Consider the following 11,176-nt stretch of genomic DNA (forward strand, 5'->3'; position numbering starts at 1 on the left):
AGGACGAAACACATCTTTCTCTCTCTTCCCTTTTCCGCCTATCCTCTATTTCTTTCTTTCTTCCACAACCAACCGTCGTAACTGAATCAAACGCATCGAGATTTTCGTTTATCATCTCGAATCACGGAAACGAAGTTATCGATCCGTATAAAAGCCTCTTTCGTCGGAGAATAGTTCGTTTCGCGATCGAACAAAAATGTCTGATTGCTCGATTCGAACGGCGCGGCGTATCGCGTTTTAATAGATCCTCGCAGGGTGACCAGCGTCAACAGCGATTCGGTGGCGAACGGTCTGCAACGGGTGAATTATCGTCGCAATTGATAACAATTTGTTGCCCCGTGTCCTCCATAACGCAGGGACCAGTGAACCAGAGCTTCGTAACACAGCGACGTTCAACCCACGACAACGTCGAAACTACAGACGAATTTGCGTTCCCTGAAATTCTCCTCTCGAGATTGGAACACGGAATTACCGGAAGTACGAGCACGGGTACATCTCCGCTGGAAGACCTATTTTTTTTTTTTCCTTTCCGATTGCAAGAAGACGCGCCACAGATCGGACACAGGCTGAACGCGACGCGATCGATACGCGGTTAATCGCGTTACTCGTAGCGCGGTGTATAATTTTATTACGGATAAAAGTGGACGCGAAATACACCAGGCTGAATTCTTCCGGATTTGCGAACGAGCTCTCTGTTAGCCGGTGAACGGAAACGAGCCTTATCGGTTTCCTCGAGGCGTTGATACCCGCGCGTTAATATCACTCCTACGAGTCGCGTGAAACTTCGCTCGGCAATAACGGCGACACGCTCTTACGACATTATTATGGAAATGATCGTGTAATTTACATTACAAAAATGTTCGACCATGTTTGAAAGCAAGTCACTCTGCTAACGTGGCAGACAGTGTTTTTAATACGTTCAATTACGAAGACGATACATATGCAAAAAGGGTTTTGTACGCGGATGTGGCGTAGGTGAGCCGCGGAAACGGTGACCCTACTTGACCGAGTCGACCGCGATCTAGAAGTCAGCCGTGCACGGTCCGCGTGCAGTCGGTGGATGCGATGCAGTGACGTCGAGAAATGAAGTGTTAGGTTATGTAAAAGTGTGTTGGATTATTATACCGAGGAATGAGCGCGTGTGTGCTGTGGAGACAGGAAAAATGATCAACATACATACTGAGAAGGGTTACTGTAAACATGTATAGGAGAATGTCATAGTAACCGTCTGTCCTTTTTCTTTCTTCTATCTTTCGTTGTTGAGATCTTATCGTCGCGTATAGGCGTGCCTTCCCCAAATATAAATAAAGAACAAGTTTATAAATAAGAAATAACACAAAAAATAACCAAAAATTTAAAAAATCAACCTGCAACTCTGAAGGAGTAACACATTCGTTGCCACCGTCGAAGCATTGTCGACACAAAATAGTGTGCCCTGTGTGCCACCGTCGACACTGTGTCGACAGAAAACAATGTGCCCCGTGTGCCACCGTCGACACTGTGTCGACACAGAATAGTGTACCCGTGTGCCACCGTCGACACTGTGTGATCGACGCCTATCATTATGAAAATCCTGGCAAAAATCTCTTATCTGCCTGAGAATACGAATTAGTGGCACGCGGCACGCCCCTCGCGACTTTTTGGTGGCAGTGAATGTGTTAAGATGCAGACACGTTTTTCAAATGTAAATATTGCGATAGAAAAATTAATTTCGAGTCGAATCGAATAGCCCGGAACGAGATTTGATCTTCTCTTTATTTCCCTAAAACTCCTGTCTCGACGCTTGGATTACGTGTACTTCAACGCCTGACCGATTTTAGGAACTCACAATATGTATTGCTTCCAGCAACTATACCATTTATCTGTTCCTTTCTAACCGGTCACGATAAGTTACCTGTGGCAAGCGAGCGTGGTCCGACATCGTGCCTAGATAGCCGGCTTAATTCTTCCATATACCCAGTATGTATTCACTTTTCGTTACGAAGCCATGTGGCATGATTCACGCCACGAGTTCACCAAACTATCGACTATTCTGCAGTTTCTCTACGTGTGATGAAATTGAGCGACTTCGATCGCGTGATCGTGTTGATTGTAACAAACGTGAAATTTTCACTTGGATTTGTAACGGGCGAAATTAATTTACGACGGAGTCTTCGCCGGAGTCCTCTCGATCAATTCGAACAAAAAGGATCGTAAAACGTGTTCAAATTACCAGAGACGTCCGAATGAGTCATGGATAGCTATTTCTAAACGTAACTCGTTATCTGTCAATATAATACTGTTTCTCATTCGTTTAGACGTAGGAAGGATGACTAATTCGAGGGTAAAGAATTATTCACTATTGTACAGAGAAGACAATAGTAATGGTGAACGGAAAAGGAGACCAGGGTTAAAGGGACAAACGCAAACGAAACTCTACAAATAGCTTAAATCCTGTTAATAGCGCGCGAAGGGACAATGATTCACCGTCTGTTTATGATCGACAAAGAGCAGGTCGAAAATGGCTGCGAGGAACGTTTGTAGTGGGGGATACACACCGTTTTCGGAATTTCCGGAGTTTCCTGTAATCACCGTTTTCTTCTGTACAGTGTGTCGCCTCGGCTAATCTTCATCACGAAAGGACGTCGCGGTCTGAATGCTAAAAAAGGTACGGGGAAGTTGGAACTGGTCGGAAAGAAAGCGGGCCGAACGCGATCGCCACGAGAAGCCGGAAATCTAGGGAACCGGTCGGTAGCGAAGGGACGAAGGAAAGCAGACGTGAAAAGAACGAGATTTTTCGTGAGGTCGAAGTGCATGCTCACGAGCAGAATGGTAAACACTTAGATGACGACACCTAGCAGCTTCGTGACGAAACGTGGCTTTCTCTATTTTCATCGAAAATTCCGAATCGAATTATTTGGAATAACAGCTGGACTGGTTATTTGCAAGGGATCATATGTTAGAACGTCAAGGCTTAACGATCACTTTTACGAACGATGTATCACCATTCGGTGCTGGTGTGTCAAACAAATAGGTTAACCGCGTACACTGAACCAAACCTCAAAACATGCACATCAAACATGCCCAAGAACTCACTGGCCACACTAAAAATACGATAGCCCTGGTATTTAACGACTGTGGAAATCGAACCCGAAACGAATTTTACGCGAAAATTGTAGACCGCGTATCCAGCTCGAATGACAAACGCACGCGATGTACGGATGGCAACGTGATTCGAGTACACGTACACGTGTGGCATCGATTATCGATTCGTATGTAAATAGACGTGAATGATAAATTAATCGGCAACAGAGAGTACCAGCGCATCCGGCTTACCGTTTACAGGCTTTACATCCCTCTTAGTTTTCACCGATAACTTCGCTTTGCGTAAATTTACGTGGTGAATATACGGGATATCGATCAAACAGGACTGATACGCGGAATCTTACCTGACGCTACGAAACGAGCAATATGCTATGTTTCGTGCGACTGTTTCTTCCCGGTGCTCCTTGAATCTTTTTATAAAGTAATCGATACCACTGAACCGCCGCGAATGCATCGGCTAACCAAACTGAGGTCCTTGAGGGGAACTATAGCGAGCATACTTTGCACGTTTCTTTGGACGAAAATAAAACGACGTAGCATCGAATGCGTTATTCACGAAACACGTTCTAATGATTCCGAGTGTTTACTTGTTGCTTTTTCGAGCTTGAAAGGATAAGTGTTGCCCGGCGAGCATGCTCAGGCAATAGGAACGTCATTACGAAAGATTTTCTTGCATTTTCTAGTTAAAACTGGTAATCGTTAAAAGTTTACCTTCGAATTAGAAGAGAGTGAGTAATAGAGAGAGAGAGAGAGAGAGAGAGAGAGAATCATAGATGCAGCTTGTAACTGCCACTGTAGAAATCATTTAATGGCGGCAATTACTCGCAGCTGCGAAAAATCTTATTTACCGCCATCTATAGGATGAATCTGTTCAACAATTGCGATGGTAATTTACCGACTACTTGTAACCTTCAAATGCCAACAAAACAGAGATCTGTTTATCCACTAAAAAAGGAGAGATCTACCTTGTCTTAACAAGAATGTAGAAATGTTATCATCTGTCGGTAATAACACAACATTTCGGCAAAAAATATTGCACAGTGTCTAAGCAGTGTCTTAAATCTTTTTCCTATCGTTAGTAAATAATTCTAGCATTCTATACATATATGTATCAAAAGAAATTCACTCGGTAACTTCATCTAACGTGTTACAGCTAAATTAAGCGTGTTACAAAAGAAGAATGTCCTGGAGGAAATCGAACAAGAGGCAATAGATAGACCGTAAACACTTTTCCACCGTAGAATGTCACTCGAAGCATCGTAATGTTTTTTGTTTTTTTTTTTTTTTTTTATCGCAGAACGATGCACGCGTGAAAGTACAGAAGAGCACAGGTGAACCGTGTATACACGGGGGAGTGTCTTCCGCTTTTAGCAATCGTAAAGCGCAGGTGCACGCGGTTGCACAATGAACAATGCTCTCTCGGCACGAATGCCGTTCCCGTAACGGTCGAGAACTCGATCGAAAGCCATGATCTCTTCGCGCAAAAATCCTGCGTGAAAACGAGAAAGGGACACGATCGACGAGAACTACTGCATACACCACGGGGTAAAAAAAAAAAAAAAAAAAAAATTCGTGTCTCGGATCGGTGATGTCTGATGCATATTCACCGCCACGGTTTGCTGAGCCGATTGTTAATTACGCCGCTTTCGTTGACGGCTACGTTAAATTGCGCGAAACAATCACGGGACATTTGAATACTAATCGCATGTTCGATCAGGGGCGAATATGAATGAAATTGTTTATTCATATCTATTCAAATGTCTTTTGTTACATTATGTAAGAAAGTGGTTTGATGCTGTTAACCCTTTGATACTTTATGAAAAGTGACAAATTGCTAGGGAAAAATCGTGCATTTTCATTACACTTGAAATATTACCCAGACAGTATGTACAGACGTCTTGCGAACGGCTTAGAGATGTCCAAATCCAGGTCAGGTCGTAAGACGTTCAGACCAGAAATGGACGCAAAATGGATATCTCCAAGACGTCCCACAGTGGAGTATTTTATTTAAAAAACTGGTCAAAATTCAAATTTTCGAATTTAATTAAAAATCAAAAATGTGTTTTTTTTTCTTAAAACGAAATATCATAGCAGTCAGTTTTGTGACGTCAGAATTTAGGCAGAAGAAGAAAGTTACTTAAAAAAAATTTTTGTTTATTTGTTTCTTTTTATTAAAATATTGTTATTGTTTTTAATTCTCTGTGAGCAAAATTATGTAAAAATTATTACAAATTGGTGGTGTATTGTTACTCTCCTTAGTTATTCCCTACTTACCTTCTTCAATGCATTCTTCAATCTTAATCCTCTACTTAAACTCTCTTACTTTAATCTAAATCCAGATAAGAAAAGCTTCATGTTGATTAATTAACAAAGAAAATCTGGATAGTCGAATACTTGGATGTAAGTCTATATACTCAAGTAACTCAGACTCGTATTCGACGCTAAGAAGAGATATTTATATAGAATTATATATATATAAGAAACTTTGGTATATGGTAGTACTCGAAAAAATATTCGACACGTATTTTTTTATATCGGCAATCGTTCGCATTGAAGCGTTGAAAATCGCCCTCAAAGATAAGGGTGACAAGCATATTTGGTCAAAATTATTTATTATTTTTGATTTTTCAAATTTGTCGTTGAAAAATACAAAATTCATTCATTTACACTTTTTTTTCTATCTCTAATAGTTTCGGAGATATTAGACTAAATATATTTATTACCCCCACCCTCGAAAATTTGAGGGCGATTTTCACCCCTTCACTGTGCACAATTGCGAATACAAAAAAATACGCGTCGAACATTTTTTTGAGGACTACAAGACACCAAAGTTTCATCAAAATCGGAGATTATTACTCCCAGATGCACCCTCATAATTTTGAGGACGATTTTCACCCCTTCACTGTGGTCGATTGTCAATATAAAAAAATACGTGTCGAATATTTTTTTAAGAACTACCATATCCCAAAGTTTCATCAAAATCGGAGAATATCACTTGAGGATGCACCCTCATAATTTTGAGGACGATTTTCACCCCTTCACTGTGGTCGATTGTCAATATAAAAAAGTACGTGTCGAATATTTTTTTAAGGACTACAAGACACCAAAGTTTCATCAAAATCGGAGATTATTACTCCCAGATACACCCTCATAATTTTGAGGACGATTTTCACCCCTTCACTGTGGGCGATTGTCAATATAAAAAAATACGTGTCGAATATTTTTTTGAGTACTACCATATACCAAAGTTTCTTATATATATATAATTCTATATAAATATCTCTTCTTAGCGTCGAATACGAGTCTGAGTTACTTGAGTATATAGACTTACATCCAAGTATTCGACTATCCAGATTTTCTTTGTTAATTAATCAACATGAAGCTTTTCTTATCTGGATTTAGATTAAAGTAAGAGAGTTTAAGTAGAGGATTAAGATTGAAGAATGCATTGAAGAAGGTAAGTAGGGAATAACTAAGGAGAGTAACAATACACCACCAATTTGTAATAATTTTTACATAATTTTGCTCACAGAGAATTAAAAACAATAACAATATTTTAATAAAAAGAAACAAATAAACAAAAATTTTTTTTAAGTAACTTTCTTCTTCTGCCTAAATTCTGACGTCACACAAATGGCCGTTACGATATTTCATTTTAATAACATTATAACAAAGAAACATATTTTTGGCTTTCAATTAACTTTAAAAATTTGAATTTTGGTCATCTTTTTAAATAAAATACTCCACTGTTAGGGAAGACACGTGCCCATCGATCGTTGTTCGTCCCTTAATCCGGAAGCGAATACCAGCGGAAACGTGTTCAAAGGATTCCCTCGCTCGTTTCCTGCCTCGGACATCTCGAAACGTACGCGCGAAATCGCGTAACGTCGTGCAGGCGTGAGCAACGTTCGAACGATTACAGCTCGTCACGCTCTTCTACAGCGGACGAGAAAAAAGGAAGAAAGGAAGAAACGAAGTTGTAGACGTTTTTACAACTGTCTAAGTCATTTTCACACGGAGAGCGAGTAGACAGGGGTAGAGTTGCGCAGGGGTGGTTTCACGGAACATAAAGTTCGCGCGTGAAAACGTGGCGTGGTTCGTTTCACGCGTTTCGCAGGTGTCGCGTGTGAAAAATTCTCGCTTAATTTCTTCGCTCTTTTGCCACTCTGCGAGCCCTTATGCTAATATCTAGCGTTGCACTGTAAGGTTAGGGGAATTCAGTTAACAACGGAGTTAATGTCCGCGTAATTGCGTAATCAGGGAATTCGAATACTTTTTCTCTCTCTTTTCTCGCGTATTAAGTTGCACGTCGTTTTCACAATCATGTTCGAGTTGACAGGGGAGAGGGGAGTCAAACGTTCCGATTTTGAGAAAATATAAATTTACCATTCGTTTAAAATGGTGGGTTTTGTTAACAGAGACTCTAGAATATTAACCAGCTAGTCGGGGCAAATTTACATTTTTTAAGTTATTTTTGCATAGTTGATTCATTATATATACGGTGACCGAAAAAAGTATTCATACACCCTATAAAATGGAATAACTTTTTTAAAATCGGGCCGAACGACTTGAGTTTTGTTCAGAAGTTAGAAAGATTAGTTTACTAGATGACGTGTACAAAAAAATTTGGAAAAAATTGCGAAGAAGGTAGGAAGGAATTTTTTTATCTGAGTTCGTAATGAAAATTTAAAAAATACGTTTTCTAGATCTATGTCAATTATACACACGCTGAAAATTTGATCATGCATACTGAAATTAACACCGCCAGTTTACAATAACACATGGGCCATTTAGATAACAACGATCGTGATAGCGATCACTTGGGATATTTGAAAGACGTATACATTTTATTAACGCTGCGACGATTCGATTCGAAAGTCTGAAAAGAAGAAATTTTCCGATAGATTATTTATTTATAAATCTCAATGGTTTACAACTGACGACTTCGCAAAGCCTTGTATTGTATTATACTGTCTCAATTTTGTATTGTAGAATTGAATGAAATTTTAGAGTGAAATGTTTCATCTTTATCGGGGTTTGTATGGTGTCTAACAGTTTTTGAGTCATTGAACTTTTGTAGGGACTCGTTACAATTTTAGTAATACTAATTTTAGAAGAGTCCATTAGCCACGTTTCGAACCGGTAATGCTCATTGTTATTCTACCTGTGCATTTAAATAAATGAATAAAATAAATTCTCCGTTCACGCAATTCTCGTTCCAAACGAGACACTCCAGGAAGTAAATATTGAAATAAGTAAAAATAAATTAATCAATCACTTGATATCGTCAAGTTCCATTTCACTAAAATTTCACTAATATTCAAATAAATAGAATAAATTAATCAATCACTCGATATCGTCAAGTTCCATTTCACTAAAATTTCACTAATATTCAAATAAATAGAATAAATTAATCAATCACTCGATATCGTCAAGTTCCATTTCACTAAAATTTCACTAATATTCAAATAAATAGAATAAATTAATCAATCACTCGATATCGTCAAGTTCCATTTCACTAAAATTTCAGTGACATTTAAATAAATAGAATAAATTAATCAATCACTCGATATCGTCAAGTTCCATTTCACTAAAATTTCACTAATATTCAAATAAATAGAATAAATTAATCAATCACTCGATATCGTCAAGTTCCATTTCACTAAAATTTCAGTGACATTTAAATAAATAGAATAAATTAATCAATCACTCGATATCGTCAAGTTCCATTTCACTAAAATTTCAGTGACATTTAAATAAATAAAATAAATTAATCAAACCTTCCATATCCTTAAATTCCATTTCACTAAAATTTCAGTGACATTTAAATAAATAGAATAAATTAATCAATCACTCGATATCGTCAAGTTCCATTTCACTAAAATTTCAGTGACATTTAAATAAATAAAATAAATTAATCAAACCTTCCATATCCTTAAACTCCATTTCACTAAAATTTCACTAACATTCAAATAAATAGAATAAACCAATTAACGCCTCGATATTCTTAAATTCGATTTCACTAAAATTTCCAACAGCATCGAACGACGTTGTTGCACCGCCGGAACACGATTTTTTTAAACGCGAACACGCGAGTGTAATCGATGAGAAACGTGGACCGAAAAAATAGTCGGTATAACGTAATGATGTTATCCGACGGGGCTTTCGTTCCGGTAAATTTCACCCGGGCAGCCCGCGCGAGCGTGCGGTAATACGCGGCCGTGAAGCGTTATTACGAATTTGCATATCCCGAAGATACGCGAATTGCTTCCCGCCCGCAACAAAACTCCGCTCGGCGCGATCCTACACTCGTTAATTTCACTTCCTTCCTCGTGCACGCGTGCACGTGTGCACGGATCGAGTGAAACGTATCGGCATCGCGGGCCAATCGTTCAGATCGAACGATACTTTCCTCGTTCCTCCTCTGGAGGAATGCCTCTTTCGAATACCCGGAGACATCTTTTCCACACGTCAATTATCTCATTTCGCGTTCAAAGTTGATCTTTTCTGCGGAAGGAAGTTCTTCCATTTCAAACTGCCTCGATAATAATTATAGTTTGTGGAAAATCGTAAGCTGTATTGTAAGTAATAAATTTTGATATCTAAACGAAAAAGAATTTTTTATTTCAGATGTTCCAGTTACTGCCAGCAATGGCGGTAGAAGAGGTACGGCAATTATAGAATAACTCCTCCATTTTGTAACACTTGCACTTTGCAAAAATTTGAGAACAAAGCTGAAAGTTACATTTGTATCCTCCGACAAAAATTGAAACTTCTCAGTCGGTAATTACCTACAAAAGAAATTCCCAAACTTTACCTATTTGCATTTCTACAGAAACAAATGGCAAACGTCCGACTTAACGAACAATTGTACAAAATATCAGAGACTTCGATAACTATCTTAGAAATTGTTTCAAATTTCTTAGAAACCTCGAACGGTAAGAAAATTAGACACGAACGTAAACGACTCGCCGTCGCTCTTTCCCGTAGAGTGTGAAGAAAATGTTCTCCAACAGTTACCGAACATCCTGTAGATACGCGACGATCAATCAATCGCCATTTTCTACCGTGCAAGAGTATATTCGAGGATCAATTAAAAAGGTACACGTGAAAAGGTGAGGCACGATAGGCGGAGACACGTCGATGTACAGGAAATTCGTATCACGCGTTCAACAATCACCGTATATCCGTTCATCCCCTTTGTTCGTGCACCTTTAGCGGTGCATTGTGGGCCCTGTAGATACGCGACGATCAATCAATCGCCATTTTATTATATTCGAGGATATTCGAGTATATTCGAGGATCAATTAAAAAGGTACACGTGAAAAGGTGAGGCACGATAGGCGGAGACACGTCGATCTACAGGAAATTCGTGTCACGCGTTCAACAATCACCGTATATCCGTTCATCCCCTTTGTTCGTGCACCTTTAGCGGTGCATTGTGGGTAACCGCCGGTCCGTAAAAGTCCAGCAGAGGTCGAGGAAAGGGGTTGGCGAAGCTTTGACAATCGTCATCGGCAGATGGACGATCGAGCAACATCGATTGACCCGTTGAAATCTTCGATAGAACGTTCCCGAAAGCGATTGCGATCGTTGGAAATGGCGCCGCATGCTGATCGACGGATAAACGAGGAACGGGTTAGCTGCACAATCGTGTAGATCCATCGGTATATACTTACGTTGTTCCCGTCGTATTTTATATAATAGAAGCGCGTGCCGTTTCCCGATACGTTCGTTTGCTTACAAACGGAAGTGGCGCGTGTCGGTCTACAGACACGCTTCGATTGTAAAGTAACTCTATGCTCTATTAGAGGCGATTCATTAGGCTTCGTTTATACCGTGCAAACTTTTCCTGTTTCTAGGGAAAAAATGATCGTTCTATCGACGAGTCGAGAGATAAGTTAAATGGATCTTGGTAAGTTTATGTAGGAATGTGCGTATATTTCGGAGAAGCGAAATTATTTTCACACTGTTTAATTCCTTTTTGATATACTCGTGTCCCTCCGTTCGTTTGTTTGTTATCTCGTGGCCACGGATATCTGGTTCCCTTGATTGGCATTTAATATTTGTTTCTTTATTGAATAATGCCGAA

This window comes from Habropoda laboriosa, unplaced genomic scaffold (assembly GCF_001263275.1).
Source record: "Habropoda laboriosa isolate 0110345459 unplaced genomic scaffold, ASM126327v1 scaffold88, whole genome shotgun sequence".
NCBI classification, from domain to species: domain Eukaryota; kingdom Metazoa; phylum Arthropoda; class Insecta; order Hymenoptera; family Apidae; genus Habropoda; species Habropoda laboriosa.